Below are 26,466 nucleotides of genomic sequence, written 5' to 3'. Positions count from 1 at the left end.
TAAGCTAAGGATATTTATGTTTAAACTCATAAGGGACACATAACTCACACTATTCAGAGCAGCACCATCTCCACATCTTTGACCTTAAGCCGGTGGTTCTTAATCTGTGGGTCGTCACTGCTTTAAGGGACCGAATGATCCTTTCACAGGGGTTACCTAAGACCATCGAAAAATGCAGACATTCGCGTTGTGATTCCTAATAGTAGAAAATTTAAAGTTATGAAATAGTAATGAAAATAATGTTGTAGTTTGGGTCACCATAACATGAACTGTATTAAAGAGTTGCCACATTAAGAAGGTTACGTGTTCCTGAAAAGTCCTTTCTTTTTTAGAATGACATAATGCAAATTCTAGGAATCAGGACAGAGTGCCTTTGGGAGATTACCTCTTCATACCCCTGATACTCACCTCATTAAATGGTCCCATAATCTCTCTGGTGACCAAACCAGAATCCATCCTAGTTACTCCCACCTCTAGTTAGTGATGAAATATCATACAATGATACTCTGAGCCTTGGGTTTCATGCTCATAGGTGGCAATCTCAAGTCAAATGTGTCTTCAACATTTTCAAGAGCACACTATCCTTTCATTTGGGACATAAAATGTTTTGACAAGATAGCACAATGTTGGTCCTAATTGGATGGACAATTTTGTAAAGATGAGAGGGATACCTTTCAGGTCTCAAACAGGAAAAGGGCAAGTGGACCTTCAGGCAACTTAATTACATACAGAAGTAAAAGAACAGGAGAGTAGAGCCATGAACAGTCTCAGCCCTTCTCTGTTCCTCTTACAGTATATTTATTTGACTGTGCCCAAGGGTATGCCTAAAGCCATTTTGAAAGCCTGTAAAATAAAATCGAAATTTCTCCTCTTGTCTCACAATGCCTTCCATGCTGTAAAGCTAGCTCACCTCCCACTTCCCTCTCATATCCATTGGTGCCCCCTTCCCCACACCAGCTTGAGACACTCAATTATACATACTGGTTCTAAGTTTGCTTTCAGCGGGCACATGTGTCAAAAAGACTTCCTCCCTTGAATACACTCTGCCCCTCAGACTGCTGCTATTTTAGACCCAAGAGATGAGTCATTGAAATTTATACCAACACTGTGACCCCAGCTCAGGCTGGTCGCAGAGACTCTGCTTGCCATATGACACCAGTCAGCAGCGATGTCTGAAGCAGTCATCACACCTTTAAGATAAAGGCTGTAAAACCAATCACCTAGCCATATGTTTCATTGCCAGGGTCCAGGGACACTGCTGAGCAGAGACAGCATTTCATGTGGTTGGATTTAGACTGTGTTACTCAGCTTTCCTGTTCCCTACCATTTTCCCCCTAAACCTTTCCCCAGTTTTCCATTCACACCCCAGAGGCAGGATTAGTCACTCTCTTCTACAGCATGCTGCTTTCCCATCTCCCTGAAATGTTTCCTCTTCATCTCACTGTCACAATGGTATATATGGAAGTCTCCATGGGGGTCATATACCCACTAGATCCATTCTAATTGGCTTCCTTATTTAGTCCCTGGGTTTCTGGCAATGCTCTTTGAACCGTATCATCATATGACTGCTTTCCCTTGGTATTTCAGTTTGAATGTGAAATGTCACCCATAGTCTTGGGGTGGGGAGTGTGAACACTTGTTCCCCAGCTGTGGTTTGGCTTGAGGTAGGATCCACGAGGACGAAGAAGGTCACTGGTATGTACTGAAAGGTTTTTTAGCCAGGCCCCATCTGCTGTCCTTTCTCTCCTTCTTGACCGTGGATGCAATGTAACCAGGCACTATACCCTTCCTCCCTGACATGGAGAGCTGCATCCTCTCCACTGTGAGCCAAAATAAACACGTCCTGCCCTAAGGTGCCTCGGGTCAGGCGTGTAATCCTAGCAAGGAGAACAGTAACTAATCCCTCAGTGGCCCTCATCTGCCACCCACGCCCTCTCTACGAATCTCAGAGGGTCTTAAACTTTGCATGCTGTGGAACCGGGGCTTACAGGCTTTTTCAAAATGCATCACGGTCCTATTTTCATTATCAGGGAGAAAATTATTTTAATAACAAATTCTGCATGTTACAATTTCCATTATTTTCCTTAGAAGTTTACTACTAGGTTATCAGTAATGGCTAGTAAGAGACTAACGTAGATGAATATTAAGGGGAAACTCGAATGTCATTTGTAATTAATTAAGATATTTATGAATATGTTCATAGATTGGAATTTTATATGATGTGCAAAACAGCACAACGGATTCCTCTTTACATAATATAATAAACAATGCCCACATCCATCCCTTTCTGTGTATCCTTATACATGCATATAGCATAAATATATGCATTGAAAGCATAAACAAATCTATTGTATATTGTCTAAACTCATAATATGTAAAAATGTCCCAGTGGAAATACTCAGAGAATGGAAGAGGAAATGAAAACCAATCCAACTGCCTTGAAGCCCAACTTGGTAGGCTTCATGCAACTGAATCCAAGACCCAGTCATTCCCATCTTGATATTTAAACAAGGGAAATAAAAACAGAGTCATGTAGAAAGAAGTACAGAGATGCTCATGAGGACTTTGCCCTCAACAGCCTAAGATTGAAAGTGTCTATACACGCAAACAAACTGGTAGATGCATGTGACTACTACTCAGTAATTTTATTTAAAACAAACAAACAAACAAACAAACTACCAAAAGCATAGGAATTGAAAAAAAAACAAACCAATAATGTCTAAAGCAGAAAGCCAGACAAAAAGAATACAAGATTCTATCTATTTAGCAAAAGCAAAATGAAATCTATAGTAACATCAGCAAATTGATGGTTGGCTAGCTATAGATTTGGAGTATTGTACAACAAGAGAGCTCAAGCCAGGGCTTGGGAGTAGAAGAAATGCTTAATATTATTGCTGTGGCAATGGTGCCACTGGTGAACACAGGCACTGAGATTTATAAATGGAAAAAGTACAGTGAAAATAGATGCATATTATTCCATGTAAATTATCATTCCATCATGCTAATACTTTCATGTGGTCCAGTGAAATTTTTCACGAGATTTGGAGACAATGTTAAGAACGATCTGATATGATATGAATGCAGGCTTCCATGGTATTTATGAAATTCAGTGTGAATGATCAGGCAGGGGAAAGGAAGATAATCTCTCATGCAGAACCTGATTTATAAGTTTCAGGGTGTTGACCCATCAACCCTCACACTGCTGAAATCTAATGAATGTGGCATTGCCTACTTGAGATGGGCTTGAAATGGTAGGTTATTCAGAATGATATCTGTATGTACTTTGGTCTTAAACTGAGCTTTCAAAGCTCTGTGAGGAAACTATTCAGCTAAGCAAGGCTACTTTACACAGATGCAAAGTCACGTTACTGTTTCTCCGCAAAACAGTAAGCCCTTGGGCAGCTTACTGAAATTAAGAAGCTTTGAGAGCATGGTCTGTTGAGACTGAAAGTATTTGGAAAGCAGAGTTTACTGGAAGTGACAGGAGGCTGTGAGAGATAAGTTAGTGCATCCAGTGACCAAGAGAATGAGACCTGGATGAGGTGGACGTCTGTGTCCACCTACCCTTCACCCCCCCACACACACAAACACACAGCCACAACCTTCATCCCCACTCCCATCTACTTCCCACCCCCAGCTCCAACCCCCAACCAAGCTCCTGTGCCAATCAATATACCCCCAGGATTTCTGAAGCCTAACTCTGCTTCACCTCCTGAAGAGCTTTGGAAAGCAGAGCTTTTAGGACCCCTCTCCCCAGTGCCTCTGCCCAGCCAGAGTTGGAACAATGTGAGGAAAAGAATCACATTTAATATAATTCTCATCTCCTGGATGAAAAACCAACTCCAGTGGGTTGGATGTCTCTCCACAGATGATAATTAGAGAGCATGGAGGCGCACAGTTCAAGGAACAGTTACTCCATTGTGGTGGGGACCTCAAGGCGGCAGGAGCTTGAAGCAACTGGTCACCATCACATCCGCAATCAGGAGGCAGAGGGACCAGTGGATGCACGGTTTCTAGTGTTCAGCTCATTTTCTCGGTCCTCTCTAATAACCAGAGAATAACAAACAGCTCTCTGCCCCAACCTGCTTTCAACACGCACCTCCTGATTCCTAAGACTTATGAACATTGTGTTGTCTTAAAGCAAAAGGGGACTTTTCACATATGGTTAAATTAAGACTTTTAAGATATGGAAGTAACCCTACCTTTTCAAAGTGGCCCAGTGTGATCACAAGGGTCCTGAATAAAGACCACAAATCAAAGAGAAGGTGGGGGCTCAAAGTGGGTGTGGCAATGGAAGTGAAGGCAGGGTGATGAAGGCTTGAGTTCCTGCAGCAGCCAGGGAGCTGCTTCTCCTTATGAACCCCCAGAGAAGACGCAGTCACCCATGCCTATTTTAGATTCCCAAACTCCCAAATGGTAAGGTATTGCGGTAGCTTCTTTCCCAGATCCTTTCATGAAACACTTGGACAAAAGCAACTGAAGGAAGGGGAGTTCACTTTAGGGCACAGCTCAAGGAACTTTACTCCCCTGTGGTGGGGGCGTCAAGGTGGGAGGAGCGTAAAGCAGATGGTGACATCACATCCACAATCAGCAAGCAGAGGGACCAATGGATGCAAGGTTTCTAGTGCTTGGCTGGTTTTCTCCATTCTATACAGTCTACACGCTTTCCTGCCGAGGAAATACTCTCACCCATATTAATATGAGGCTTCTCACAGAAATTCACAATTGGGGGTAATCGTGATAACCTCTCAGGAGCTTCTCTCTCAAGCTCACAACACTAACCATCCCGTTTAGGACAATGTCTTACTGCATCAATAGCAAACTGATTCCGGAGTTTTACAGATGATGGGTTGAACTAAAGCGCATTGTACCCCAGGAGAACATCTGTCTGTGGTTTGCTGGATTGTCTAATTAACTAGACGATGAGTTACATCTGTTTGTGTAAAACTGGAAACTAGTCACAGGGCAGACCCAAGGAAGCACGCCCTAAACTAACTGCTGTGAGCTGTTTCCTTTACTGGGTTAGCCCCTCGTATGATTCATACCAACTAAGGAACAAAGGACAGATAAATCAGTATGATGGCTTTCCCTGACTCCGTTTTCCTCTCCTAAAATACCTGGCTGGAGCCAAGTGCTCAGCTGTGGATACAGTGCTTGTATTTCTGAGCTGGATGTTCTACAAGCAAATGTCCTCCATCACCTGTCCCAAGTTGTGGGGAAGCTGAATCTAAGTGTCAGATTTTTCTTACACTCTAAATCACCAATGTAGCCAGTCAGCTCTATAAAACATTCTGGAATTTATTTTAGAAAAATCACTGTGTTCCTGCAGCTGGAAGGGATTATTAAAGTGCTAAATGTTAAGGCTATTACTGAAACATGGCCAGACACATGGAAATAAGTTTAAAAAAAATAAAGAGAAAAAAAAACCACTTTGATATAATCCTTCTGTTCATTCTATCCTTAAGGCAAGATGGTAGAAGAAACTGGGCTTATCTCATTTACACAGACCAGTGGCTTTTCTCTATATTGATACAACTGGCCAACAGTTGGTACTAAAAGGTGGTTCTCCAACACACTACACAAGGAAAAGAGAGGAACAAACCAACAAAGAAGTTAAGACAGGGTCCTTACAGGAGTCTACAAATATCATTGAGAAGGGACAGAGTTGGTGTATATAATATCTAACTCAGAGTTAATGTAGACAAAAATTAGAGAATAACTAACAGTTACTCCCTGCACTGAAGAATGATGCCAAAAGGCATTTACACTAACACAAGATATCCTAGAGGGAGCAAAAGACATATATGCTATCACAGGATATCCTAAAGAGAGCAAAAGACATAGATGCTATCACAGGATATCCTAAAGAGAGCAAAGCGATTTTGAGTTATAGCAATTAGGAAAACTTCAAGATGGTTAGGACCTTGGGAAACTCTTCAGACAGACTGGATATACACAGGAAGACAAGGAGATGCTCTACTTGTAACAGAGAATCAGTGTACGAGTTGAATCTTGAATTTTCTGTTGAGGCTGAAGATAATAAACCTTACATAAATTGTGGGTCTTTGTTCCATCAGATTTATAGCCCACTCAAACACACAGCAAGATTCAAGAGAAGATTAATTGGTATTTCCTTCAATACCAATTGGGGCTTAAAATTCAAAAAAGAAGGGAGGTGGTGCCCATTACCCATACTTCTCTACTTCATGTGACATAAGACATGAATATACAGATGGAGGGAGCTGCAGCCTCTGAGAACATCATTAAATATTTAAGTAATGGTAAGTGTCACATACTGCTGTAAACACAGTGGGAAGCACAGATTTATCACCTAAATTGATTTGTCAGGAAATGTGCGTTCTCAGTTATTTTTGTCAGAACTAGCTTCAGCAAGTACTGAGGAAAACTGCTCTCAGGGAAAAGTAACACCGAATGAAGGACGCGGAAGACGGACACATATGGATCTTTCTGCCATACAGGCAGCTAACTATACAACGCTCTTAAAAAGAAAAAGGTTGCCAGGCTCTGGGTCTAAAGAAAAAAATGTAATGAGTCAAGGTTGAATATGGGGTCAGTTTAGATACATAAGGAAGCATTTACTTCTAGAAACTGGTGAGATATTTCTTTGCATTCTTAAGTAAAATAATAAACTTCTTAGGAGATAAAGCACCTTTGAAAATCACTGCAAAAGCCTACATAGCACCCTGAGGAAAAGTCTGAGAACTGGGGCTCAGTATGCAGTGGATTTTTCTCATTGAAAGGAGCTTAATCAAGCCACTGTTGTTGCCTCTGCCTTCTCCAACAAAGCAGAACATGGTAAGCGGCTGGTGGCAAAGCTGTGAGGCTTTATCAAAGGTGAGGCTCATCTTCCTCTTCCTCCAGGGTCCTAAAGATATTCACAAAAAGAAGCAATGCCGACACCCCCTCCCCGCCACCACACACACACACACAGACACACAAAACAACTCAGGCCTTGAGATCCTTTTACAGAATGGAGTTTGAACACGTTGAAGTCCCTGAGTAACTTTATGGTACCAACAAAGCCTTCCCTTTAGCTGTCCCCTTTCGACTACACTGTAGCTAACAAAACTGTGGGCAGCTGACATTTCTAATGAGTTCTTTTCTGGATAGTCCAGGATTTACACAGCTCTCAATGTCTAAAGAGACCTGTGAACTTGCACTTGGCCGACATTTCTGCACACAAATGTAACATGCCACTGGGTAAGAGCTTTCTACTTGTAGGAAGTGTCTGTCTGAGAGCTGACTTAGATTGTAGACTCTACCAAGAAGTGACTGAACCTACCAGAAACTTCACAGAACAGAGGCAGGGACCTGGGTGATTTTCCTCTCTCCAGACACACCAACTAACAGCAGCAAGGATGGCTGAAGAGACCATGATTGCCACCAGCTCTCCCCACCTGTATTTATATTAACTCAACAATTGGTTTGCATGGTCTAAGAATCAATAGAGTCACTGGCTTCCAAATCACTGCACTCTGAAATTTTCATAAACAATGCTGAGGGGAGAAATACAAGACGGAATTATTGAGGAGCCTGAAGGTCACCCCAACCCCCAACTGCCACTTCTTTTCCTTCAAGAGTTCACTGCTATCTAGGGAGAGCATTTAAGGTTGAAAGCTCAAAGCACAAACAAACATTGCAAGTCTCAGCTTGCAGAGGTTTTTATGTTTTGCTTTGTTGTGATTTTAACAAAAATCAACTGCCTCAAATTTACCAATTACAAGTCATATGTTGTGTCTGAGGGGAAAAAGCAGCTTGCCACAGGTAAAGTCTCTATATTCCAATTCAGAGAGCTGAAGTGGGGCACCTACAAGCCAGGCTGTCGAGAGATGATGCAGAAGAGTCAGGTGTTGAACACAAATCAAACAGCACATTAAAGAGCTACTGGTGAGTGGGACACAGCACGAGGGCGACACAGAGGTAGTGGGTGAGCACCTGGTGGTGGCCATGGCAACAGCCAAAGGCAGAGTTGATCTGAGCCTTGAGTGAGGTCACCCAAACTGGCAAGTGTTGAGAAAGGCTGCTATGAGTCACAGCCCCCTGGCTACACTGCTCACAAGGGGCCAGCGATGACAGCAGTTATTACCTCACCTCCATTTCAGAGTCACAATCACCAGTGCATAGCCGCTACAAAGTCCTGGTGCGGAGTAGGTAGAGTCCATGAAATTAAGAGGAACACTTTCTGCAATTATTTCAACTCATGGGCAGTGGGGTCCCTGAGCTGGCATCAGCATCCCCTACGCCTCACTCTCACCTGTGATGCCTGTGAGAAGCAGTAGAGTGAATTAACTCCAGATCTGCAGATAGTCTCTATAACAGTCCTTCCCACGGCAGCTTTATCTTCGGACAGGGTGGTAAAGACAGGTAATTATCATTAAGCCTTGCCCACCTATCTCCTGCACAGACTTCCCTGGCAACTGCTGCATCTGTCCTGGCCTCCGAGCCACTGGAGAAGGCTGTTAAAAATAAACCCTCCCTGACCCCATCTTGAAAATCTAAATCTCATACACTGTGGCGAGCCTAGCAACACTCTGTTATCTGCAGAACGCTGGTCCCTTGCATATAACTGCTCTTTACTGTATAATTGTACACAATATCTCTCCAACAGGAAACTGTCTCTGGAGTTCTCAGGCCAGTGTCCTATCCAGCTTTAATACGCAGTTGTAAAAGTTCTTCCCGAAACCTTAAAACTCTCTCACAATGTTATGCTCTATCCACTTATAAATCAGTAAAACAATCATAAACAAGCTTATTAGGTCACATGTTGTTTTCGAGAAATATACAATAAGATCTTTTTTGCTCAAGTACCTAAGGTTAGTCATGGTTCAGACAAAACTAAAGGATTTACCTTTCATAACTTACATTCTTTCCAGGACTGTAAGATATTCCTAACTAATGACACAAAGGATGAAAACCATGAAGTACTTTTCTTACACCATCTGGTGCTAATTAGTCTATATGATCTTTAACTATCATACTTCAACATTACTCCTACATTCATGAATATGTATGAATTTCACTTAAAACATTTTATAAAATAATCAAGTCTCCATGACGATGAATAAATATATTTTCAAGTTGCTACAAAGTATATTTTCATTCTTACTCAAGAAAAAAAAATTTTCAAAAACATGTCTCTTAAGATAATTGAACCAAAAATGTGGGCAACTGAAATAAAACAAATAATTGCCTGCATCATGCCTTCATTAATTATGTACAAGAGACAAAAATAAATCTGCTTTTTGTGGTCATTCCTGTATGATATGACCTCACGCCACCTGGGCTTTCTTGTATTACACTGACATAGTCAAGGGAAACATTATGAAGAGAGCTCTCGGTTGTTAAAATTAGATCTTATTTCTCAGAGTGGTTTTATACTCATAACAAAGTTCGGCAAAAAGTGCATCTATTTCCCATATGCCTCCAGGGCTGCATACACAGTGTTCAATAATAAACAGAAGAGTCAACAATCAATCAATCAAACAGTCAATCAAAGGGTATCCATATGTGCCTTATGGAAAAGCTACAGAAGTTACCGTTAAAGTTGAGAAAATTTTACAATAAGAAATAATAAAATAAATCTGTATCAGATTATTGTCAGAAACAGTACAAAATGATAATGTCTAATAGACTTTGTTAAAATGTGTCATATTATTAGAAAAGAGAAAATAATTCATAATCATATACTCTCTGGTTTGGGTGGTTCACACAGTTTTAAGAAACTGCATCTACTTGCACCTGCTCTTGAGAAGAGCACAGACTAACTTATCAGAGCTGCTTGCATCCGACCTTCCCATACCCACAAAACCACTTTTCAATACCCTTTCTTACCTAAAGAGGAGTAAGCTTTACCCAGTCATAAATGGGCTTCTGTGAGCATGTCCGAGGCAGGTGCTGTACCCAGGGCAGTCAGTTCTAGACAGGCGCTCTCCTTCCAGAACAGGAGGAAGAAGCAGGAGTCTTGGATGTGCAAGCCCACACAGGCAGTAATGGCAACAGGAAACAAGAAGAGTCCCACCCCTCAGACTGAGAGGCAGGGCAAACACTGCCCTTGGCCAGAACAAAATAGACAGACAGCGGCTGAGAGGGACTCTTTCAACTATTCTAAGCAGAACAGCAAATAGAGCAAATGCTTTTAACAGGCTGGAGGAACGCTGCCTTGGATTGAGAGAGCAGCCAAGAACAGGACCAGAAGTGCTTCTTAGATAGAAACTAGTGTCCATTCCAAGAGGAAATGTAAAAACTGCACCTGCATTCTTTTAAAAGAGCAAACAAACAAAAGAATAAAACCTTAAGATCTAGCCCCTAAAGGAAAAAGAGTCTGCAGTGAAGGACATGGGGAAATGGGAAAGCCTGTTCAGAATCTCTCTCTGATCTGCCTGCCAATCTTCTGCCCATGTTCCTCCTCTATAGTACCTTGAGGGTGTCTTACATAGAACTTGTAAGTCCTAAGTGTCTGGCAGTGCAGGTATAAAGATAAGTCAATGTGAACTCCTGTCTAAAAGGAGCTCTAGAATTAACTTTCTGTCACGCGGAATACAACTCTATGTCAAATAAACAAGCTAATGCATATACTTTTACCAGTCCCCAGATGTGCCCATCTGTAAGTGCTAACTTTATAATAAACATGTCAGCATTTCCAAACTGTACCAAATAATACAGAATGCATAACAATATTTCAGGTCAAATTTTACAACAACTAGCCTATATGATTATAAATGGGTTTTTACATTGCGAGATTTCTAGTGTGTGATAACTACATATTGCCAATGAATCGATTAGATGGGATGTCTCATGCTTTGTTTCCCAGACTTATTTAATCACGGGCCTCTTCATTTGAGAATATCCAAGGAGAACTCTATTTACAATACCAATTTGGGAAACGCTTATAACTCTACATTCCACTTGCTAACTTTTAGTTCACCATGATGACACTGAGAAAATATCTTTAAAAAGTCATGGAACTGGGTCCCTCTTCTGTCCCAACTTGCAGTAATAGCTCTGATAAAGCAGTATGGTCAATTTCTACGTTCTTCCGAGCCTAAGTATTTTTTGCATTTTCACCTCAAATGCTGGCATATGAAAAGAAAGCCTGCTGTACAGATGTTGGATGACTAATATCTCAGTAATCTGTCAGATTACCTGACAAAAGGAGCTTAAGTAGATATTTTTGCTCACAGAGAAACGTCATGGTGCTGGAAGTCTGAGGTAGCTGATCACACTGAGTCCACCATCAGAGAGAACAGAGCAATGGATGGTGATTGTCAGTAAGCTTCCTCCTCTCTCTGCCTTCAAGACCCAAGCTTAGGGCATGATGCCACCCGCCTAAGGGTGGCTCTTCCATCTCATTCAATCTAATCAAGACAATCCCTCACAGCATAGCCAGAGGTTTGTCTCCTATATGATTCTAGGTCCTGTCAAATCGATACCAGTTAGTTAGTAACCACCATGGCCACTAACTACTTTAGAATGGCAAATCTGAAAGATAACATAGAATCCATTCACAAGAATTTCTATATCTCCTTTGACACTGCAGCTGCCACAGTGGGCATGAGGCCGAGTTATGATAACCTGTTTTCCTCAAACACTGAAGGCTAAATGTCAAGAGACTGACAGTGAGCTAATGGACGCTCTGGAGTGGGCACCACATATGCTGAAACCAAGTCAGAAGCAATCTTTAAAACCACCATCCAAACACAGTATCATAGACCTTGCATCCATATGTGCACATTTCAACCAGACTGGTGCACATCCGAGAGGCCAACTGTCAAACCTGATTCCCACTGCAAGCACTTCATGTGTCCCAAGCCCCAGATTCCTGTAGTCCTCACACAACCCCAGCAATCCCTACACAGCTACCATTCTAATTGAAAGAAGACAGGAATGTGGGCAGACCTTCCAGAACATGGGTGGCAATGTAGTCACCCATTGCAGAATACAAGGCTCCACCCAGGAGGTTCTCCCCAGTAACCTTCCTTAAAAACAGAACTGAAGTTCCACAGTAGTACATATGCTTAGTAGACACACAAATTCCTGGGTTCAAGCCCCAGCACCATCCTTTTTTTCATTTTAAAATAATTAAATATAGGGGCTGGAGAAATGACTCAGCAGTTAAGAGATCATGTTGCATTTATAGAGGACCCCGGCTCAGTTAGTTCCTAATGCCCACATGGCAGGTCACAACCACCTCTAACTCCAACTCCAGGCTATCCTGGGTCCTCTTCTGGCCTCCTGGAGTACTAGGCAAACACAGGGCAAACATATATATATATATATGTGTGTGTGTGTGTGTGTGTGTGTGTGTGTGTGTGTGTATATATACACTCACAGGCAAAACAATCACACATCAAATTAAATAAATAAATATTAAAAAATAAGTAAAATTGAAAACTTCCTCTTCTAATTTTCTATTAGGAACACATATTATAAACTTAATTATCGAAATGTACTTTTGCACACAAATCCACTACCAAACAGGAGGAATCTCGTGTGAAGCGCCACACATCTAGGATGGCTATCCAAATGATACAGGGGTTCAGTGATATGGGTGGACCTTTAGGTCTTGTTAATTATGGTATGAGCTGGTTTTTATTTTCAAAGTTTTAAATAATACGTTTCATTTTAAAATTAACTTAAGAGCCTGTCTTTTTTTTAAACAAATATTACATCTTTAATTCCCAAATATAGCTTCTAGTGAATAAACAGCATCACAAATAAAATATTCTATTAGAAAGACTATCACATGTTGAAAATAATATTTGATTTTTAAAATAAGAAAGGAAAGACCAAGAAATGCTGACTGTTAAGGAAGAGGACATGCAAGGTTAGGAACAAGGATCAAAAGCTAATTGTTGTCCTAGTGCTAAGTCTGCCATGTAGTTTTTTAATGATAAATAAATGCATCAAGTTTGTTCAATATTAAAAGTGTAAATTTAATGTGAGGTGTCAAAGCTTCTACTCTGAATGCCTCTTCTACACGGACAGAAGCTCTCTGAGTTTCATGGACTTTGGGTCTAGTTAATATTGGTGTATGTTTTCATTTACCTGCAAGGGGTTTTAATAATAAAGCTTATAAAATTATATATATTCATACATATAATTTAAATATAACATTACCAAGAAATGATTAGGGAAGCTATAGGATGTCAAGCCAATGACAATGGCCTAATTTTCCAAAAATCTTCGTGTTTTTAATCTGGAAAGTAGAACTGAAATCACTTTCCTCAGGAAGGCACATGAGAAACAAGAAAAAAACCACAAAGCCAAAAGCTTGAGATGTGTGTAAGGCATGCCCTGCAGTACTCTAGCATACTGAGATATGCGCTCAGCCTGTTTACTGGGGGCACCTAGCTGCAAAAGAGAAGGCCACACCCACACCTACTTTTTATTATTAAGACAAGCTGGGTGCCATTAACTGGATATAGGCCAAGACAGTGTTAAAAACTCCTTGTGAAAGTAACATGAGTTCATTTAGAATGTTCGAGCTACAGAAGGTGACAAGAATTTCCTCCCTCTGGCCTGCTGCCAGTCTGGGTGGCATCTGCCCTTCTCCCTGTTTAGATGGCCGGCTCATGGGTTCCCATCTAGTGAGTTACCCCCTCTGTTGTGGTTCCCAGTAGCCATGTGGCTCTGCACTCTGTTGCTGTATTTTCTTGTGTTCCTTGTTTGTATGTTCTTTTGCTCTGATGTTTGCAACATAATATATTCAATTATGAACTGAAAGCCTATAGCCTATGGTATTCTGAGCATAATAAAAGCATTACCCTTCTTGCCAATATGAAAAATGAGGAACATAACCAAGAGATTGGAGAAGAGGGAAGCGTGGGAGTGCTATCTTAATCGCATATCTTGGCATCAATAAATACTCTCTAAAACTAATAAATTCTACAAATGATGAATTTCATACTGCTATCACATTAATAATGACTTGCTACCACAAAAAAAGTTCTGAAAACTAAAAAATACAGCATAAACAAATTACAGGAAAAGAAGAAATAGACAAGTGCCTATGGAAGAAGTGCGAAGCAGCCCTCCAGCTCTGCCGTACACCCAAGGACTGTGCCTTGCCCTTTACCATGCAAACGCTCTACTGTAGGGACTTTCAGACAGTGATTTTTCACCCCCCAGACAGGGTCCAACTATTTAGCACTGGCTGTCCTAGGAACTCACTCTGTACCCTAGGAAGGCCTCAAACTCAGAGATCCGCCTCCTTGGTCTTATCCGTACTGGGATTAAAGATGATTCTGATTTCTCTGCATTCCACTTAATTTGGCAGCTATCCCTCTGAGGTTTAATACCAGGATTTAAACCACTTCTATTTAAGAATTTTGCCACACTTACGTTCATTTTCACAGTTTCAGACAAAAACAAGACACCTTCACACAACAGCTCTCCACAAAAGCCTTCCACTCACCTCACGTTCATTTCCTTGTTTCCTACACAGGCTAGTCTCAAACTCACAAAGTAGCTAGGGATGCCCTTCAACCTCTGGGGTCCTGGAAGTGCAGTCCTGTGGCCATGCCTACTCCTACCTTCCTTATTGTTTTCGTTATGCCTACCTCAAGTTTCTTGGTTTGGGGGTTTTTATTTGTTTGCTTGCTTTTGTTTTTGTTTTTGTTTTTGTTTTTTTCAGGAATCAAGATGATGTCCATTTATCACTCATTATACACGAGAACCTTGGAATAAAACAAATATCTCTATACCGTATAAAAATGACTTTAATACAGGATAGGATTTTCTGAGCTTTCTTTTTTCTTTTCATTGTTTTATTTATTTATTTATTTATTTATTTATTTACTTACTTACTTACTTTACATTTCTGTAGCAGTCCCCTCCCTCCTCTTCCCCCCCCCTCCTTTCACTTCCTCCCCTCTGGGTATCAACTTCCCCTCCCCTAGTTGCTGCTAAGCATCCTGCAGAGCCTACAAATGATAATTTTCCACAACCCTCCCAGCTCCAGGTTTGAGGATATCAAACCGGTAACTGAGTAACATAAAATTGGCTGTGGTGGGGATAGTTCCACCACAGAAATTGGCAAATGGTTGAAATCAGGCTGGTCCCTGGCAGCACACCAGTACAAAGGCCTGTTCATCAGACAGATACTGGAAACCAACAGCTGTTTTTAGAGCTGCGTTAAGTAAGAGAACTTCCACTTCTTCCCCTCGGGACAATATGTCTTTCAGGCTTCTTAAACAGAGAATTGATTCACAGGGCTTAACTTCCTTGATACTACACTTCAACCAGATGCACTACTGTTAGGATTAACACTGCAGAGCCCGTGTGCACAAATGAGCTGCGTGTCTAGAGTGAATACCAGTCTTTCCAGTTCTCTTGGATACATGCACATAGCATGCTTAGCCCTAGCCGTTCTAAATAGTATATCTAACTTGGTGTTCATTATTATCATTACTGAGAATCGTAAGAAAGCGTAAGGATATATATTTATTGTGGTATGTTAAATAAAACTTTTTAAAGGTACAGGCACAATCATATCTCTGCCTCCTCTCCTTCTTTTTCCACTCATTTCAAACACAAAAATATTTTAAAATTAATAATCACATCATTCTTTTCTCTAGCTCCCAGCTATCTATAAATTTAAAAAGCAAAAAGAGATATCTAGTGGTGTCCTTGATCCCTTTAACTTCACAAAAATCAGTTCTAAAAATGATATCCAGTATAATCAGCCAACTCAGAGGGACAGGAAAGAAAGGACAAATTATCACTGATCACTGAACATTATTGTACAACATAGTGAAGCCAAGTTAAAACTCACATCCAACTGGTCTACCTGGGTCATCTACCTAGTGGCCATGAAACAAAACTATTTCACAGAAGGAAAATCAAGCATAGCAAAGAATAACTGAACATACCAGTATCATCTGAGGTGTTATCATTGCCGGTGGCTCTCTGATTCCTGGTGCTCATTGCTCTAAGCACCTCACTGCATCCCTAGTTAGCAGAGCTACTAAATTCTAGTAATAATATCACTTCTGAACTTTATCTTACTACTAACTGTCATTAAAGGGAGAGAAAACATTACCTTTCAAAAACAGAAACAACAGGACAATATTCTTCCTAAATTCCCTGGTACCTAGGATTTTGTTTTTGTTAGTTTTGTTTGTTTGATTTTGAAACAGGGTTTCTCTGTGTAGCTCTAGCTGTCCTGGAACTCCCTGCATAGACCAAGCTGGCCTCAGACTTGGAGATCTTCCTGCCTCTGCCTCTCAAATGCTGGAGTTAAAGGTTACCTAGTATTTTTAATGGGCTTATTTTCATCTTTATTTATGTGTGTATCTATGTATGCAGGTGCCCTTGGAGGCCAGAAAAGAGTGTCTAATTCCCCTGGAACTAGACTTAAAGGCAGCTGGGAGTCACCTGACAGGAGTGATGAGGACTGAACTCAGCAGTCTTAACCTTTACACCAGCCCCCCAGCTCCTACCTGAGCATGTCACTGCACTTCAGGAAAAGCATGCAGCCTTCAACAGAAAGAATGGTGGATGCTATTCCGAAGGCTTGACTTGATTTTTATCTCTTCATTTGGAATCACAAAAATAAATTGTGTTTCTCAGAATACACAATTTTTGGATTGTCAATGCTTTTTGCTCAAAGTCAAATTTTGCTATCAATGTAACACACTGGCAATCAACCGCTCGCAACTTAAAGATAATCCCCCATCACCAATGGGGTAGTTATGAGCACTCTTCTTGAATCAGACTCATCTTGGTTGGAATCAGAGATTTAACTTTCAACAACATAGAAACCTTCTACTGCTCAATATTCTCATTTCTAAAGTAGAGACAAAACTATCTATCTAAAAAGGTTACTAGACTACCAAGAAACTCTATGACAAGTACACAATAAACTTTAATATACAGTAATTGCTCTCTATGCCCATGAATCAGCTCAGCTACACAGGAATTCATGGTGGCACCTTGCAATCACAGCAGTTTAAACAAGAGCATCTCAATTTGCAAGCTGTACATAAATCAACAGAGGACATTGTAAAGTGTGTGGACCGTGACTGGGACTTCTGGTGGAACCAAAGGTTCTGCATTCCTATCTAGTAATCGCTTAGAGGACACGGACAATGGTCTTGAGACTACAGTATAGATATCAGATGTCCAACAGTAGATCTTTCCATTATGACTCCTCTGGCAAGCCCAAGCATGCTAGACAATATCTCACCTTTAGTCTACCACTCAACATGTCTTCCCTGCAAAACTATACAATTCATGGTCAAAAGCATGGACCACTCAAGATAACTGCTAAACATAGAATACAAGTACGAGAAAAATTCAGAAACCTGTAGAACGAAATTGAGATTTCAAATGAAATAGACCCAGCTTCAAACCCTAGTTGCTGATGTCCTAGCTGTTTATATGACTTGGAATTAATTGTCAAATTTACCGAGTTAAGTTTCCTTACTTGTAAATTGCTGATGATACTTAACCTAAAAATTTAAGATACTTCAAATAAAAAATATGCATTATTAAAAGACAGAATCTCACTTTGTAGACAAAGCTTCTGTGGAATGTATTATGATTTTCTTGCCTCCGCCTCCCAAACGCTAAGATTATCATGCCCAACTAGTAAGACATAATTTAAAAAATACGCTATGTTAACATACTCATACTCTCATGGACTGACACACAGTATGCAACAGGAAGGTGACAGCTGCCTCTCCAACTCCAATGCCTCTGCTGGAGTCACTTGCTGTTTTAATCACTGGCCTGCTGCTGGCCCTCCGCTCCAGAGGCCTCTCTCTCCAGCAAACCGTTGGAGGACTGGCCACTATTGAAGCTCCTTCCTATGCTATTCCAAGTGGCCATCCTAGTGATTTCCCAGGAGAAGACAGTCTGCTCTCCTCGTCCTCAACACCTAAAGAGTGGAATCGAACTATGCCACTCACACAGCTTTTCTTCATGCTGCCCGCCTCTTGTAGGCTTCTCCTCCCACACAGAGAAAAGAGTAAAAACACAGGTGGTCTCCATCATGGTCTTGAAAACAGATTACAATATTATTTATTCAATTATCAAAATATTATTATAAGAAATCAACCTGGAGTGGCAAGATGGCTCAGTGGTAAGGGGTGTTTGTCACCAACCCTGCATGTACCTCACAGATGGCATGAGCTTAATTCCTGGGACCTATATGGTGGAACAAAGGAACCGACTTCTGAATGTTGTCCTCTATACACAACAGTGGCAGGTATGCACATATACACATACACAAATAAATAAAAATAAATCATAAGAGAAGTTTGTCACTAACTCCATGAAGATAATTCTCTACATTCTTTCTTCTAAAAGCTGGAAATGCTTTCTTTTTATTTTTTTATTTTTTAGATTATGTATATACATGTATGTCTGTTTTGTGGGTATGTACATGTGAGTACAGGTACCTGAAGAGGCCAAAAAGCATCTGATCCCCTTGGAACTATAGTTTCAGTCTTCCTGACATGGGTACTGGAAACTGAACTCGGGTCTTTTTTTTTTTTTTTTTTTTTGTAGAAATCTGTAACACACACAGACTTCAAGCATGAGTAGTATAATTTGTTCATGTGAATTTTTGTGTGCACTATGTGCTGGCACTACTGGGCAGTAGTATACACTAAAGAATAAACAGATTATGCCTGTGCCCTTGATGATCTCACTACTTAGAACAGCTCCCACCTCATGTCCAAAGCAGGACACACTGCCAACTAGCTCGGATCCAAAACCTAGCCCTGGCAGAGCAGACGCTGTAAGTCACCTCTACATAACCCACAGCCACACTGTTAAGAGAACTGAAGTGGTTGAAGCCCTTTATTCTGCGCTCAGAAGGCAACAGATGATATCTGCCAGCAAGATGGTGTGGGGTCTCCCACCCAAAGGTGCTATAACCATCATACCACACTTCGAGGCTACAGTGCAGCAGCAGCCCCTTGTGACATAGAGCTTGTGAGAGCTTTAGTGTGCATACACAGTCCCTATATATACTTGGAATATGATTAACTTCTTTTCCTAACCAGGAGTTACTTGGCAAGCTAAAGATCTATCAGAAGCTTCCAGATGCTCACCAGCACAGTAAACAGACAACGATAGTCATTTTACCAAGACATACTTAACACTGGGGTACCTGCTTACAGATATGATGTAACATATGGATTCTAAATACCTACCTACAACCTTAACTTGAAAATAGGAACGCTAAGCATGAATTAAGTCTGTTACATTCACCATCTTTAACTTGTGAATACGCTGTCAAGCTGAAACCTCTCCATTCCTAGGATGCCCGTGGAGAGATAAAAGAGCTATTGCCTATACAATCATCTGAATATGGATTCATATGAATCATAGAAACTGGTGAATTTGCAGAATGTGAAGGATTCCACAAAGACATAATCAGGAGTTGGGGATATAGTTCAGTTAGTAGAGGCTTGTTTAACATGCAGAAATCACTGGAGTCAACATCTATCAGTGCATTACCTGCTATCTCAGATTCAGGATCTGACTACACCAAGTATCTGAGGCCAATATAGGATAAGACCCTGTTATAAACACAAGAAAATATCTCTGCCCTCCCCTCCACTCTCCACCCACCTCTCTCCCTCCCTCCGTCCACCCGCTTCAGGAAATTATATGATCAGATGTGAGTAAAAACTTCAAATGCAGATTAATTCACTATTTATATGGATGAGTCTTAATTACATCCATAAATTGTACTAAAACCTGGACACTAACAGAAACCCCCTCCCATCATATGAAAACATGATAAACTGCTTATCCTAACCTGACACATGAAAAGGCACAGTTTACCTTTTCTGCACAGTCACTTTCGAATTAACCACAGACTCCACCTATTCAGAGACTGTCAACTTCAAACCAAAGAGGAGCTATTTCCAGTGTCTCTGGCCTGAGTCTGCATGTGCTCTAGTGTATCACGGGCTATGTGCTCCAATCACACAGGATCACTGTAAAACTGCTGTTTAAGTAGTCTGGTTTAACATTAAAGGGCAACCACACTTCTCAGAGGTAATTTAAATAGAACCTACCCATAGTCCTCTCCACAAAGAAGCCCAGAAGGGTTATTAATGTGTCAATGGAGCTTTAAGACTCATACTTCATGCAGCATCTTTAAATGGCCTGCCTGAAAACACAGACCTGATTCCCCTCACTACCCCTCAGCCTTACTGTCCTTAGGCAATTCTGAAGACAATGGAGCTTCATGTTTTAGACAAGTTACTTCCAAAGTATGAAAGTCACTCCCACTGATGGACTGCAATGTTCAGTGGTTTGCAGATTGAGTGAAGAAAGCCCAGAACCTCACTCCAGAAAGCTGGACCAATAACTCTGATCTGATGACATGGTGTAGTTTCTAAAACCCTCTATCACTGTCCCTCCCTCCATTTCGACTCTGGGTTTTGACACACGGCAGCATGTACTTCACACTGAATAACTCCACCTCTTTCACTTTGTTTTTAAGGTAATGATGCAAGGCTTCCTATTTAAATACATTCATTTATGGTTACTACGCAACGAGATTCATTCAGTGACAGCAGAATTAAAACGTACTCTGAATGGCTGTCACGTGGGAAGGACTTTAAGGATCCCTATAGGGTGTGACTGAAGCGGCAGTTTTGTGACTTGCTTTGTCACTTGGGATCCCTCTGTCTCACTGGAGATAGAGACATCATGAAGAGAGTTATCATGAAGACACGGAATGGAACAAAGTTCCATGTGAAAGACTCACCAACAGATCACTAGTGTTCTAAATATATACCTAGAGAGGAATTACCTTCTAACACAGCCCTCTGACCTATGAACTGTGACGTCGTAGATCTAGTGCATGTGCAAAGAAAACCCTTTTCTGTTTTGTTCCATAAAATAATCCAACAAATGAGAAGTGTGGTAATCTTCTTTCGAGGAGGGAGGAAATCAAAGATACTATCCTGAATTCCATATTATAACTGTCTTCCTTCCCTTCCTAAGATTCGAAATTGCTATGGGCTAGGAATGACGCTGAGTGGCAGGGCTTGCCAAGCAAGTGTGGGGCCCTGTGTTCAAGGCCTAGCACCTTCAGAAAGGAGGAGGCCCTGCTTCCTTACCCATTTGATATTTTTGTGAATTCCATACAAAATGTCCCCCTTAGGCATTTGTGTCCAAGACCTGGCCTCCAACTGTTGATGCAATCAAGAGGCGACCCCATCCTGAGGGAACTATCCACACAATGAGCTCAGACCTGCGTAGGCTAGTCTTGGGAGGCAGAGCCACACTGGACATTTGTCCCTGGCCTTACTAGGCATCCATTTCTTTGTTCTCTCCCTCCATCCACCCACCGCCTGGACACCATCACATGAGAACCAGTTCACCACAAATAATATTCTGCCAGGCCACAGTCCCAAAACAGGGGGATAACTAATTTAGCCCAGGGCTAAAACAAGCCTTCTTGCCTTTAGGTTTATTACTGTCAAAGCATTAGAAAGCTGACAGATTCAGATGTCAAATACATATTTACAGTCAGGCATGTTATTCTTCCAATATGTTAACATCCTATGTGATTCACATAGTGTCCCAAGAACTGATGTTTTCTTGAATTTTACCACAGCAAATTTAAATCAAAGACATTTTACGTAAAGAATTTTAAAATGTGCTTGAATACAAAACACAAATGTATCTCCTCTATTGTTTTCTTCGCATAATTTTCCTTTATCATTAACTTCTTTTTTTGTTTATTTTTTGTTTTTTTTTGTTTGTTTGTTTGTTTGTTTGTTTGTTTTTGAGACAGGGTTTCTCTGTATAGCCCTGGCTGTCCTGGAACTCACTTTGTAGACCAGGCTGGTCTTGAACTCAGAAATCCGCCTGCCTCTGCCTCCCGAGTGCTGGGATCAAAGGCGTGCGCCATCATGCCCAGCTATCATTAATTTCTTTAAAATGCCTTTATTTATGCATGTAACCGAATCTAACCACTTTAAACAAGGTTATACCTCTTATATACCTCATCAAACACCTGAAGAAAGTCACTTCAGGTTAATGTTTTAGGCCTAGTGCACTCTGCTACATTTCATGGGCATTTTGACTAAAATAAGGAGGGATGGAAGGGCAACACTGTGTGGTGACATGAACCAGGGACCTAAGAGTTCAACCCAAGCCACGCCCACTCTCTGGGGGCTGATCCGTCTGGATAAGTAGTAACTTGATCACTGAGTCCCATTAGTTATCAGTTTCCTGGAACTCAATTAGAGCCCCCTGAGGAAAGAAAGAAAAGGCAAAGGACCCTGAAGCTAACACGAACAAAAACGGTTAACAATAAAATGAATGCTGATTGCACATGTAACCTTCAAGCTGCCCAGAGCCCAGTAATCCCTTAAAGACCAGATAATGAGGTCTGATTGCTTCCGAATGTCACACGTGTCTGCAAGAAGCAGCCCTGTAAATCGTCGACGCAATTGATGTGCAAGGAGTCCAAAGTTAATTTCTACAGTCTAAGCCGCTGTTTCCTCCATTCTCTAGTCTGTCAAATTAGCCCTTTATTTCCTGCATGCTTTATATGACCTGTATTCACACGCAGAGTGAGTCGGGAAAGCAGAGTCTGTTCCCTTAGTGCAAACCTCTTGAATATGTGCATATCACAACCTTTTGTGTCTTAATTCCATCATCTAAGAATGGCATTATAGGTGCATCCTTTCCTCCTCCTCCTCCTCCCCCTCCTCTTCCTCCTCTTCCTCTTCTTCTTGGAGTTGTTGAGAACTATATACAGTACATAGCTAATACCACTGCTGTTGTCAGCTTCATGAATAATGGCCACAGTTACCCTTTATATGACTTCTTGAAAAATTACCTATCAGAGATGACTGAAGACACAAGAAAAAAAAATCTACCAAAAAAAAAAAAGTCTTTCTGATTGCTAGAACAACGGTAAAAATTTTGTATAAGTGTATTCAGACATTACAAACTATTTATAACTGAAACAATTTAGCAAAAAAGCAAAAGAAATCATCCTATGAGCAGAGTTTTAATTTAGGGTTTTTGCTGCTAACTGGTTTAAAGCATTCTCTCCTAACTGGGTGGTGGTGGTGCAAGCCTTTAATCCCAGCACTAGGGGAGGCAGGGGGAGAGGGACTCAGGAGACTCTCTGAGTTCAAGAGCAGTCTGGTTTGCACCATCTTGAAGCTTACATTTGCAATCAACATTAATTTTATTAGTTCCCAGACAGCTAGGGCTACAAAGAGAAACTCTGTCTGGAAAAAAGTAACAACAACAACAATAATGTTCTCTCCCAGTTTATGACTTAACATTGACATTGACTTTCTTGGTCCTATAGAATCTGGAGCTCTAACTTGAATCCCAGCAGAAGTCAGGCTACATTTATTCTTTCTTTTTTTTTTTTTTTTTTTTTTTTGGTTTTTCGAGACAGGGTTTCTCTATTTAGCCCTGGCTGTCCTGGAACTCACTTTGTAGACCAGGCTGGCCTCAAACTCAAAATCCGCCTGCCTCTGCCTCCCAAGTGCTGAGATTAAAGGTGTGCCCCACCACCTGGCCTCCATGCAATCAACATGAAAGCCTAGGCTGGCCTACTGGATAAGCAGAAGCTTCCTAGAGTAAAATCATCTGATCCCAGGACAGCCAGCACACAGCTACAGTTACAGCCACAGCCAGCACACAGCTACAGCCAGCCACGCACATCCTGTGCCCAGACCAAATCAGCAGAGCCATCTATCAACCCCAGCTGACCTCAGACGGTGCTCAGTGATCTACACAAGGCCACAAGCACCATGCACCTCGTCCATAGATTTGATAAAGGCTACACTTTCCCATAGCAATGATTAACTCACAAATACTTTCACTTCCTGCTTATGAACCCCCTCTAGATTAACACTTACCTCACTATAGTCTTCAGACGTTACTTTCTTAAAACGGTCACTGGACAAATATGGAATGGATCAAAGGAAAATGGGAAATTCTTTTCTAGATGCTAGGCTCTGCTTAGATGTGGTACAATGCAAGGCATATAGTAGTAATTAGTGTCTAAGTAGCCTAAGGTAAACTGGTCCAAGTGGCCAGTGAGCATGGAAAAAAATGGAATCAAGATGGCAAAACAGAGGGATGGGGACCTGAGCTTTGGACCATAGTGCCAAATCAAGGTGTGTTTTCACTCCAAATTTCCTTACTGTGAACTTCCACTTCTTCAAGCAACTGTTGCTTCGTACTTGGCTATGGAGAACAACCCACGCCAGCCTACATTCATCACAGAAATTCGGCCCCTTGGAAAAAGCAATTGGGAATTGACCCTGGACCTTAAAGCTCCAGAGACTTCTTATCAGAATCTTTAGCCAACCTGACAATGCATTTCTCCAACAGAAAAAAAAAAATGCTTTTATCTAGATGCAGCTCAGAAGGGCTGGCTTTTCTCTGTTCTCCAATGCCAACAAGGAGTGCCTACTCACACATCACTTTGCTTGAGGGGCTGTAGCTGATTTTCATATTCATTCCTGGTGAAGAGCAGAGAACTGCACACAGAAGGAGGGGGAGCTACTGGGGAGTGAGTTCTACCCCTGTGTGAGCACACTCAGCCCAGGATCACCCGGAAAATGAAAAATGTACCTGGGTTCCCGACTCTTCCTCTTGGCTCTTCTTTAAACATCTAATTATGAAGAAACTTATGTGTTTAGACTTTTTCCACTCTCTGGGGATTCCAGAAATCAAATCGTTTTGCCAACACGGCCAGGAGAACAAATCGTTTGTGTTGTGGCTGAGCCATACGGCTCCCTTCGCAAACACCAGCAGAGCCTGCACAGCTTTGCTCTCACAAAGCCATTTGGGAGAAGATTTTTATGGCAACAGAGGAAATGTTTCTACTAAAACAACACCTACACTTTGCTGGAGATATTTTCAGGAGGTTCCCCCGACTGCCGTTTAAGTCGCTCAAATATCTCGTTTAAAAATCTGGCTCTCAGCTCTCGGCTCACGGTGAAGCTGGTGGGCCCCATGGGAGGATTTCCCAATCAGTTATTGAAGGAGTAGCCTGGAGCAAGTCACTTAACCTGGCAAGACCTCAGGTCTATGGCAACAAAGAAACCTCAGCCCCTTCAGGAGTCTAAGAAATGATGCGAGGGGACACAGTTAACACCCAAGTTATAGAACAGGAATAAGGATGGGCACTAGAAGGATCTGTGGCAAATTCAATGCTAAATTAACCTTAAGAGTCTTAGGGAACAAAGTTGGGATACAGTCACTGTGGTCTAGTGAATAGTCAGGACCAAAAGGTAATTCACAAGCTGTTTGAGTGAGGCTGACAGAAGACTCAGAGCCTCTGCAGAGATAGGCCTGCGTTGTTCTCCCATGGTTAAGCACCACTAACAGTTAACATCGGTGAACAAAGTCTCCCTGCTACTTTCTTCAAAGCCTGAATTTCAGCTCAGCTTCTCCTTTAGCTCCATCCTGAGTCTGCCCTTCCCTCCACAGGCTGGGTATCTAGAGCACTTCAGAGTAAACCTTTATCCAGTGACTTCTAATTTACAGTCCATATCCCAGGAAACCCAAATTGAGACAGCACAGACACATTCGTTGTTTAGGTGAAAGAAGTGAGTCCCACCAAGGTTACAAAACTTGTCGAGGTGCACAAACCAGGAGTGGTGTTGTGAGAACTAGAGCCCAGTATCTTCAAACCGCCATTCACAGTCCCTTGATGACACTTCCATCACTTTGACCAATAAAATAAACAAACAGCTGGATCTGGTCCTCAAAGCAGACTTCAAAAAGCAAATTAACACAGGGAAAAACATTGTAAAAATAAAAAGACAACGTCCAAGCTACCAGTGCAGCTCTAGGGTGGCTGGCTTGTCCTGGACGCAGTCAGTAGCCAGCAACTGGGACAGAAGGGGAGAGGAATGGGTTTGATAACAGGGTGTGGTGCTATTGGAGCCCAGGGACTAGAGCCACCTGATGACAATGGCACAGGCTTCCAGGAGGCAAGGATGGAAACTATGACATTAACAGAGCTATTTCTACAGGTACCGAGGGAAGAGACACAGAGAATACCCTGGCTCTTCCTCCACCACAGCCTTCACTGGTGCTCACTCTGTAATCTACCCAGGTGCCTGGAACAGACGGACCTAATAAACAAAGCTGAGCTTAAACATCCCAAGAATAAAGCAGGAGAGTAACCAGCAAGGAGCATAGACACTCTGAGAATACAAGCCAACAGCTTATAGCATGAATCTTCCTACCACCACTGAAATGACAAGTGACCCCACACGCTCTAGCAGCTCTAGGCAGGGGTACACTCACTGGCTCTTCACAAGCACGGGGCTCTGTGACTGCTCAGCTCAAAACCCAAGGTCTAAAAGGAAAAGGCTTCCAGAAATGGTGGCTCAGCACTTTAATGCAGCATTGGTGGGACAGTTCATGGACAGCCTCAGCTGTGCAGCAAGCAAGACCCTGTCCTTTAAAAAAAAGGGGGGGGGG

General features: G+C 41.7%; 1 protein-coding gene across 10 annotated transcripts in view; it reads right to left on the bottom strand.

The window, feature by feature from the left end:
- Positions 1-26,466, bottom strand: part of Plcb4 (phospholipase C beta 4) — a 353,082-nt gene that overhangs the window by 236,668 nt on the left and 89,948 nt on the right. For 2 of the 10 annotated variants that reach the window (XM_029473928.1, XM_029473935.1), the window contains exon 1: positions 9,853-10,381. The exons of the other annotated variants lie outside the window; for them this stretch is intronic. The gene's annotated coding sequence lies outside the window, so the exon portion shown is untranslated. Of the gene's footprint in view, positions 1-9,852; positions 10,382-26,466 lie in introns of those variants that run through there. 10 annotated transcript variants of the gene reach the window in all.

The sequence above is a fragment of the Mus caroli genome, chromosome 2, assembly GCF_900094665.2.
Source record: "Mus caroli chromosome 2, CAROLI_EIJ_v1.1, whole genome shotgun sequence".
In the NCBI taxonomy this organism is placed as follows: domain Eukaryota; kingdom Metazoa; phylum Chordata; class Mammalia; order Rodentia; family Muridae; genus Mus; species Mus caroli.
Note: the sequence above shows the minus strand (reverse complement) of the source record. Positions and strands in the feature narration are given on the sequence as shown.